Source organism: Cricetulus griseus (genome assembly GCF_003668045.3).
Source record: "Cricetulus griseus strain 17A/GY chromosome 1 unlocalized genomic scaffold, alternate assembly CriGri-PICRH-1.0 chr1_1, whole genome shotgun sequence".
In the NCBI taxonomy this organism is placed as follows: domain Eukaryota; kingdom Metazoa; phylum Chordata; class Mammalia; order Rodentia; family Cricetidae; genus Cricetulus; species Cricetulus griseus.
Window position 1 is genome coordinate 91,938,653 of NW_023276807.1, and position 10,564 is coordinate 91,949,216.

Sequence of the window (10,564 nt, forward strand, 5' to 3'; positions counted from 1 at the left end):
ATTCAATGGCTCTATTTTTAGTTCAACAAGCTTTGTAAACAATTGAAATGTTTATGAAGTGTTGAGATGAAAATCAAATTGTAACACATCTAGAGCTGTGCTGCTAGACATATAAATGTGCAAGCACTCATCTTCCTGCTACCAACACAACTCAAACAAAAAAATAATGTGTTAATATGCAAGGTCTATCATCACTACAACTTCATCTTCCATAGACACATCTAAGAAAGATACAACTTTAAACACAATACTGGATCATTTGTACAGAACTTCAAGAAAGACACAGACAGCCATTGGAGGTAGAATTGAAAATGGATATACAGAATCTAGGGGCCATGTGCTCACTCTGTTTTAACATACATGCAGACAAAGTAGGAGAGAAGGAATTAGAGAAAATTCACTGTTAACAGATTTAGGGAAGTAGAGAAAGAAATTGCCCATGCAAGGAATGTAATCACTTTTTGCCTATATGGTGAGTTAAGGCAATTGCAGAATGTATGGATGAAAACATTAAGCAGGAAGTAGGATGTAAAGCAGCAATCAAAAACTCTGCAATATTGATGAAAATGAAGATTTAATTATAAGCCTATGTGTTATTTATAAAAGAACACATTTAAAAAGATCTTCCATGAAGACTGTAGGAGAGAAAATATCCAACTATGGAAGGAGTATATGAAGGATTTTTAAAATAAAAAGCGTTAGCAAATAGCTATTATTTTTGTTGTTGTTACTGAGTATGTGGGGAGAAACCCAGTTTGTCAAAATGTTCTAAGACCTCAATGTAATCCCCAGAAGGCATAGGTAGATCCTTGGAGCTCATTAGACAGACACCATAGTCTAATCAATGAGTTTCAAGACAGTAGGAATTCTTATCATGAAATAGTGTGTATGGCATCTGACAGTGAAGTTTCAATTCAGTAGTCCCTGTTATCACTACATTCCAAAGGCTGGGCCTGAACTCTGCATGTATTTCTCTCATTCTTCACCCTCTGTGAATTAACCACAGTGATGCAATATAAAATACAGCAGTCATAGTCCCACAAGTTTTGGGTTTTCACTGGGATTTTCCTGGAAGTGTCAGCTCTGAGATCTCACCAGCTCTCTTGAGCCATTTTCACAATCAATTGTTTAACATCAGGTTGCCCAAAATAAAATATTTGTGAAGATATGCATAAGTATCTTTGTTGGGGTGGAGAGTTTGATAGAGAAGAATATCCATAAAGAAGTAGAGAACAAAATGTCTCTGGGAGAAGTAGAAGTAGCAGCTGTCCTTGATGGAAACCAGAGGATGTACTTTCTATCTAAATCATCTATTGGTTCAAAAGAAAAAATGCAGAATTTAATATGTATGAAAGTCTTTTTCTTTCAATTTTGCTAGTATTTCCTACACATAAAGTGAGTTCTAACTGGATTTTATTTAAAAGTGTTAAGACTCAAAATGAACAAAATTAATTTGAAAGAATATGTAACCCATGAAGTTATGTTCAAAGCATGTCAAGGGACAGAAAGAAATTATTCTCCTATTGACTCGGTTAACTAATTGTATTGGGATCTAATCTCACTCACTACTAACTTTAGTAGATCTTGATTTTTTTTTACATGTTGTTTTTGAACTTGTGAGCGTTACTAGTCAGGAATATTCATACAAAAATCTCTTCAATCTAAGAATTCCCACAGAAAAGGATAATGTAGGACTTAATTTCTCATTAAATAAAGTATTTCCACAATTTGACTTATTGTCCCCAAAATGGTTTATGGTAAAATATAGAAACAATATTAAACATTTAGATTCATGGAATAAAAGGCATTTTTCTTAAAGATCTTCCAGATTTTTCTAGACATGTTCTTTTACTTTTATACTACCCAACATTTGTCTCTCTGTATTGCTTCAGAATTGGTAGGGGTGGCAGGGCAAGTTATCTATGGGTACTACATCAAAGGTAAAAGTTTTGTTGTAATGATGTATGAAATGGTTATCAAATACAACAAAGATGAACTGTATCTTTTGAAAAGCAGCATAAAAGAATTTAATGTTTCCACCATAAATGATAAATGTTCAGTGAGACAGACTTATTTATCCTGAATTTGTATAATATAACAAACACACACAAGGCTGAAAACATCAAATGGCACTTAGTAATATGTGCAATTTTTAAAGCTTTACAAATCATTAGAAACAAAAATAATGAATAAATAAATAAGCCAACATCCTGCCAAAAACAAACAAGAATATCTCTAAATACACTTGGATATTTTCCTCCTTTTGTATACTGACAGAAAATTTAAATGCTGAATGAGACATGTGCAGACTTTTGTCTGGAACAGCTTATTGCTGTCTGACACTGCAGACCTTACTCATCTGATATTTACTGAAAATCCCGTGTACTTAACCCAGGCATAAGGACAAAGGCCAGCACATGTAGAAGGTATGCTGATTCTGTTCACTGCTGTGTTGTTTCCATGCAGGCTGCCAAATGGTTTCCTATTTCTAATCTCTTAACCACTGCACATGGTGACATACAATTCCAGACATAATCAGCACAGAGACACACTAGACAGGAAGCATGGTGGCCAGCCTCCTCCCACCCTTGGTGAATCCTGTGTTTTAGACAAACACACAGAATGTTAGCATCCCATACCCAGGAAGCATTCATTGTATTCCTTTCCCTTTTTATCAGAATGGTGTTGTAATTCTAAAATTTCAGATTGTCAAAAATGTTGACCTGATGCTTACCCAGGCAGAAAAACTTCAGACCAGATGTCAAAGTGATGCAGTCTCTGTGGGAAGTTTGGTCAATATGACAGGTCCAGATGAGCAAAGCTCAACTGTGACACAAGAAAATGTTTGTGCATCTGGTACCCCCACTGTCTTTGACATCCATAGAAAATGTGTTGCTTCCACCATGTTTAATTTGGATCTTATTTTTAATGGTAATTTACTGTAGCCTAAAAATGCATAAATTAAAGATATTAACTAAATTCTGTAAATTATGTGTTTTGTTGTCTTCTTCTACCTGTCTATAAAAATATGGTTTACTTTAAGTTCTGAGGGAAGAGAGTTATAGTCAGACAAAATCAACACTTAGGACTACTCTGTCTTGTATATTAGACTATTTGCTGACCCGGATCACTGATTAATGGTCTTTGTTTTTCTAGGATTTTATTGTTAATATTTACCTATTGTTATTCTTTTTATTTTTGATGTCTTATCACAACATTGTTTTAATATTGCCTGATATTTTGGCAACATGGTGAAAGTGGCTGATTTATACTATTGTTGGGGAAGGGTTCTCTCATATTAAACTGATTGCATTCAGGTATCTATGATTGTCATCTATAACTGTCAATATAAAAGACAGAAATAAAAGACAATAGAAGAGGAAGAAAAATCCAAAAAACTAAATCTTCAAAGATATTCAAAATAGATAGTTTATGCTGGAAAAAATGTGGAGAAAGGGGAACATGCCTCCACTGCTGGTGGGAGTGCCAACTAGTATAGCCACTTTGGAAATCATATGGCAGTTGCTCAGGAAAATGGGAAGAAGTCTACTACAAGATCCAGAAATTCCACTCTTAGGCATATACACAAAAGATGCACATTCATACAACAAGGACATCATTTCAACCATGTTCAAAGCAGCATTATTTGTAATAGCCAGAACCTGTAATTAATCTAGATGCCCCTAACTGAAGAATGGATGGAGAAAATGTGGTGCATTACACAATGGAGTACTACTCAGCAAAAAACAGAACAAAACAAGACAAAAAAATAAAAAACAATGGAATCTTGAAATTAGCAGGCAGATGGATGGAACTAGAAGAAACCATGCTGAGTCAAGTAACCGAGTCACAAAAAGACAAACATGAGACTTCATCCAGCATCTGATGGAAGCATAAGCAGACACCCACAGCTAAACACTGAACTGAACTCTGGAATTAAGTTGCAGAGAGGGAGGAGTGATGAGCAAAGTGGTGAAGACCAGGCTGGAGAAACCAACAAAAAGAGCTGACCTAAACAAGGGGGAGCTCATGGACACCAGACTGATAGCCTGGTAACTAGCATAGGACTGATCCAGACCCTCTGAATGCGGATGTCAGTTTGGAACTCTGGTTAATCTATGGAGCCTCTAGTAGTAGAACAGAATTTATCCCTAGTATATGAATGGAATTTGTGAGTCCAATACACACAGGGGTATTCTTTTCACCAAACACAGTGGGGAGGGTCTAGATCCTGCCCCAAATGACTTTGAAGATTCCCCTGTGGAAGGCCTAGCCCTCGCTGGGGAACAGAAAGTGGATGGTATAGGGGTTCAGTGCAGGGCAGGGGAGGAGGAGAGAAGAGGGAACTTGGATTGACATGTAAAACAACCTTGTTTATAATTTAAAAAAGGAAAAAAATTTTCAAAATAACTACAGATTATCACCATGATGAAATACTACTTCAAGGGACCAGAATCCTTTCTGTTGTAACAACACTGATGCAACTGGAGAACCTTAAATGAATTAAGTGAAGCCAGGCATAAAAATTTCAACAAATGACACATATTGTCTTTTAAGGAAGTCAATACATCAATGTTGTATATGCATGTGTTGGAATAGTGGTCCCAAGAGACACAGAAGGTCAAGGAAGATGGAGAGAAGGAAATGATTAAGTTTTATGAACTTAGAGTTCATAGAGTTCATAGAGTTTTATGAACTGGAAAGAGTCCTAAGGGGGAAGAGCGTTCTGGGTATGTCAAAGAGGACAGACATGATGAATGCCTTATTTGTACATCTATGGTGATTTCACAATAAATTCATGTTAGATTGTACAATTAATATTCAAGAAAGAATATGAAAAATGGAAGTGAAAATTTTAGTGACATGAATTATATGGAGTAGGTTTTAAAAACGGGAAAGAAAGAAAGAACTAAGTTTTTACAGGAAGATTGTTACCATAGCGTGAAAATGCATTTCTATCTAATATCATAAATTCAAATATACATCAATAAAGCAGAGTCAGTCTGTGAGATGCTGAGATCTGATCTATGTCTAGGAGACTGACAGTTCCACTTTGCACACTTACAGAGGACATGAAAAATGTGTGAACTTTCCCCAGCCAGTCTATCCTAAGTACACCTACAGCAAGCTTGGCAGTGAAAACTCTTCCTCCAAACTCTTCCTCCATTTCACCATTTAATCAAACAGATTGTTTCTTAGTCATAGCCAGTGAATTCTTAATGATCGCTAACATGGTTGCCTTCCCATCCTAGCAAATAATTATAGCTAAAGGGAACAACATCATATCTTCAACAAAAAATAGTGAGTTATCAAATTTATGAGGGGAAATGTTAATAAATACAGATAGCATATTCATAATATAAAAATGCTAATGGAAACCATGAGGAAATTCAATGTGGAAAAATTAACTCATGTGTTCTAGAATATGTCCTGACATACAGCATATACTCAAGCAATGCCTGCATAGCCTTTTGTGTATATTTAACACAGTAACATGAAGCAGGTATACAACAATATAAACATTAGTTTCCTAAAGGAAAACAGTATTGATAATTTTGATTTATTTGAAACCTTTAGAATCAACTCATCTTTTGCTAGTTTCTTACATGCATTCATACATATATACACACTCACATACACAAGGGTAATTATAAGCAGTATTCTGCTTTTAGGTGTTAACTGTCACATAAATGTGATATGCATGATATTTTTATTGATTTACCCTCAAGCTGTGATGTTCTTCTGATTTAATATTGCCGATATATGAAGTAGTTGTGTACATACCTACTTTTCTCTCTGGCATTGCCTCTTGAGGCTTTTGGCAGTTCATACATTTATCTCCATTTTTTTGACAGATTGTGTTTTGCAAACACCTTGAGATGACTTTTGTTTTCCTGTAGTGAAATTCTATGTATATGTCATCATTAATATGTTGAGTGTTTCCCCTTCTGTATGCTGACAAACATGGTATACGCTCACTCATATATGGATTTTACACATAGAGCAAATATTACCAGCCCACAATCCACACCACTAGAGAAGTTAGGCAACTAGGAGGACAATTTGAGAGACATACATCATCCCACAGAGGAGAAAGGGACAAGATCTCCTGAGCAAGTTGGGAGCATGGGGGAAAGGGAGAGGGAGCTAGGAGAATGAAAAGGGGAGAAGAGGACATAAAGGAGCAGGAAGGTTGTGTAGGGGGGGAAGAATAGAGGAGAGCAAAATTAGAGATACCATCAGAGAGGGAGTCAGTATAGGTGTAAAGAGAAATCAGGCATTAGGGGAATGTACAGAGATCTGAGGATGACACCAACTAACCATCTAAGCAACAGTGAAGAGGCTACCTTAAATGTCCTCCCCTGATAAAGAGATTGATGACTAACGTATATGCCATCCTAGAGCCTTTATCCAGCCGCTGATGGAAGTTGAAGGAGATACTAACAGCTAAATATTAAAATCAACTGGAATCCAGTTGCAGAGAAGGAGGAATGATGAGCAAAGTAAATAAGACCAGCCAGGCTGGTGAAACCCACAGAAACACCTGACTTGAACAAGAGGGCGCTCTTGGCCCCCAGACTGATCACTGGGAAACCAGCATGGAAATGATCCCGACCCCATGAAAGTGGGTGTCATTGAGGAGGTCTCTGAAATCTATGGGACCTCTTGTAGTAGATGAGTGTGTATTCCTAGCATAGGAATGGACTTTGGGAGCCCATTTCACATAGGTGGATACTCCCTCAGCCTAGACACATGTGGCAGTGCCTAGGTTCTATCACAAAGGATATGACAGACTCTGGAGACTACCCATGGAAGACCTCAATCTCCTTGAGGAGCAGAAAGGTTATGGGACAGGTAGGGTGTTAGTGGGGGTGGGCAGGGAAAGAGGGGAGGGAGAAGGAACTGGGATTGACATGTAAAACAATCTTGTTTCTAATTTAAATTTAAAAATGTAGGAAGAAAAAAAAAAGAACCTTAAAACATTGCAAGAGCTAGTTAATTATATAAAAAAGAAATCCTTGAATCACAGATTTCATAATTTCAATCTGTTTAAAAATACCACTTTTACCACAGTGGGTGTGTCAATTTCCATTTTAAAGGAAGTCTGCACTAGCCCTTAATTTCCTGTTATTCCTGGAATGTATTTCATACTTCAACTTTAGATAATTTTCATTCATGTAGATAATATTTAGCTTCCATTTAATTTGCTTATATTGTTAAGAAGCCTTTTACATTATTGAAAAGTTTATTTTTTCTGATCTCTTAATTGTGTTTGTGTGTTTCCCTTATGTTTTCATATTGTAGTTCATGGTTTGTGTGTATTCAAAATCATGCCAAAATATTGTAGAAAGATAACATAAACCATAATAATAAGACAAAATAAAATGATATTTTCTTATTGCTGATCATTTGTGAAAAAATTAGTTTTTTTTTAAATAATCAGAGTAATGTATCTCTTTTCCTGAGGTGTCCACACAGGTTCTTCTACAGAACCAAATGATTTAACTGTTTTGATTTAACCATAATAATTCACATTTAAATACTAAGAAATTTAACTACCTTCATTACAGCTAACACATGAAATCTAAATGTTTATAATTTCCAGTTTACATTTCTATCTTAGCATATATGTGGTTTATTTTCTGTATGTTCATTTTAGGTAATATTTGATAATTTGCATAAAGTTAATATGTGTACTATTTGTTGCATAATCCGTTGATTAATAGTCTTCTCAATTTTTAGTAACCACTACTTATGATATAGCCTTATAGCAAAATGTGATTTTGAGGAATAGTTGCAATTTGTCTGCTTCTAAAATGATAGTTTAAATAACCTATTAGACAAAAATATTAATTGTAATATCTAATTAAGTCTCACAAAAACAATGTCTGAGGTTTTTTACGGGCACTTATTATCCTGCTAACAAGATCACAGTTTTTAACCAAAAGTATTGTCCCCCTCCTTGCTTCAATTTGTTTGGAGTTTCTGCTTGTTTGTTTGTTTTTGTTTTTTGTTTTGTTATTTTGTTTGTGGAAAAGGAGTTTCTCTGTAGCTTTGAAGCCTTTCCTGTAACTTGCTCCATAGACCAGGCTGGCCTGTAACTTACAGAGATCTGCCTGTCTCTGCCTCCGAGTGCTGGGATTATACATATGTGACACTACCTTCCAGCTTCAAATTGTGTTTTAAAAATTAAGTTTAGGCAACATGGGCCATAGATGTTAACAGACCCCAATGTTCAACAACAATAGAAATATGGACCTAGATATGGTGCTCAGTGGCAGTCCAGGCCAGATGCCAATTGGTTCTGGAACACAAAATAAGCCACTCAGATCAGCTTTGTCCCTGTTTCAGGGACACCATCAAGTCACTAGGTAGCAGTCCAGACCTTGGGCATTCATTGGGCCTTCGATGGTAAGAGGATTCACGGATATGAACCCAGACATGGTCCTAGGCTGCAGCTGGAGGCTAGACTTCACTATGGCCCTGGGTGGTAACACAGGTTACTCATATCAGCATTATTCCAGCTTCGTGGTGGCCCTCTCACATGAGCATGGGTATTCTGCATGACCTTTGGTGTGAAAAGGCCTGAAGATTCCAGGCAAATTAACACAGACTCTGTATAAGTTAGGGTTGTGGGCCCAGACATGGCCCTCAGCTGCAACTTGCGCCTTGATGTCTCCAATGAGTGGCAGTTCAGATCAAAATGGCCCCTGTGATGAATGGCCGTTGGATACCAACATTGCCACATGTGGCAGCCTGGACTGCCGGCATCGTCAAGGCCTTTGGTGGTAACAGGAGTCAAAGACATCAACACAGACTACAGTAGCAGGAGGGCCCTTGGCAGCAGCCTGGGACCAAATATCACTATGGCCCCAGGTTAGTTCCTCACCACATTTGCCTCTTCAGATCTGCCTTTGTCCACAGGACATGAAACATTCTCCCTTTCTCTGTCTCTCCTTCCCCACACTCCATCATATATATGCTCAATATAATGGTGCTTACCCATTTAGCAGGGCCATGGTTTCTCCGACCCACCTACCTTGCAGACTCACAGCTGAACTTACCTCTAGTTCAAGGGTCTTCTGGTCTTTTGGGGCACTGCATGTACCTGATAGCCTTATATACATGCAGATAAAATAGTCATACACACAAAATGAAAAGAAATAAATACTTAAAAACTCAATTATAAAGGTAACTTCTTTACTCAATAAAATATTTTATAAGATGTTTTAAACTCTCCTCATAGTCCTGCTACTATAATAAAATTAGCTTTGAAAGCATGATAGTTCCTGCTATTAACCAACATACCTGGTATCTTAGTCCACTTAATTGTCAAAGTTTTACAACCTGAAGTACCTTAAAAAGAGTAATTAAATAATATCTTTATGAAGTTGTTCTGTAGGCATGATTATGAGGGGTTGTCTTGAGTATTATTTGGTGTAGGAGGTCTCAGCCCATTGCTAGTAGTGCTGTTCCCTTGGCAGATGATTCTGGGAGGTAAGAAAGCTAAGTAAAAACACAGGAATGCCAACAAGCAATGCCCCTCCTTGAGTTTCTACTTCAACCTCCTGCTTGAATTGCTGCCTTGTCCAACAATGATGGACAGTTATCTGGAAGTGTAAGCCAAATAAACCCTTTCCTCCCCTTTTTTTCTGCTGTGACTATGGTATGTCAGAAACCAAGAAAAGCATGACTGTCTTCCCATGATTTCAAAATTTAGTAAATAACAATTGATTCCCACTGTACGGTGGTTTGCAATATGGCAACAATATGACAGATGCTGCTGCTTTCCACAGTAACTATGGCCAGGTGAATACAGTCCTTTTTCTACAATTTTATTTAATATTTACTTTAAGGTCATATGTATACATATCCAGTTCCAGGTCAGGTACATAGTAGTTTATATCTACATATTCAAACTGTAAACAAAAGAATGTTTGCAACTGTGGCTTTGGATTTTACATTTTAAAAATGTTATTGAATTGGCAAACACTTTGTGATTTATTTTTATATGGTCTCTCTTTGAGTCATTTTGGAGAGAGAGAGAGGGGGGGAGAAAGTTTTTCTTTAGGGTGTATTTAATTTTTAAAATAAAAATTTATGCAGCTCAGTGATATAAATGTGATCCTGAGAGTCATCATTGGTTGCACAAAGAAAAGAAAAGAGTAAAGAAAAAAGTACAGAAATTATGAATAAAAGTCCTTTCTGATCTGTGTTCTAGGCTTCTTTATCTCTATCTTCAGAATTTCTCCCTTAGTCATTGGGATGTTCTTGCTAATTTGTTTCTTTTACCAAAGAACTAACTTGTGATTTTTCTGATGCAATCTGATGCAATTGAATTATCTTGTTGATGTCACTTGTGATTCTCTACTTACTGAGATACTTTACCTTCATATCCCTATTAGAATCACTGTTTTGTTTTATTATACATATATGGGAGGTTTGCCATCGAGTGTTCACAGTGTCTCATATCCCTATATTCTACATATATGGGAGGTTTGCCATCGAGTGTTCATTCAATTATAAATTCTATTGTGAAATGTATTTTCTTCCTTTGTTTTGT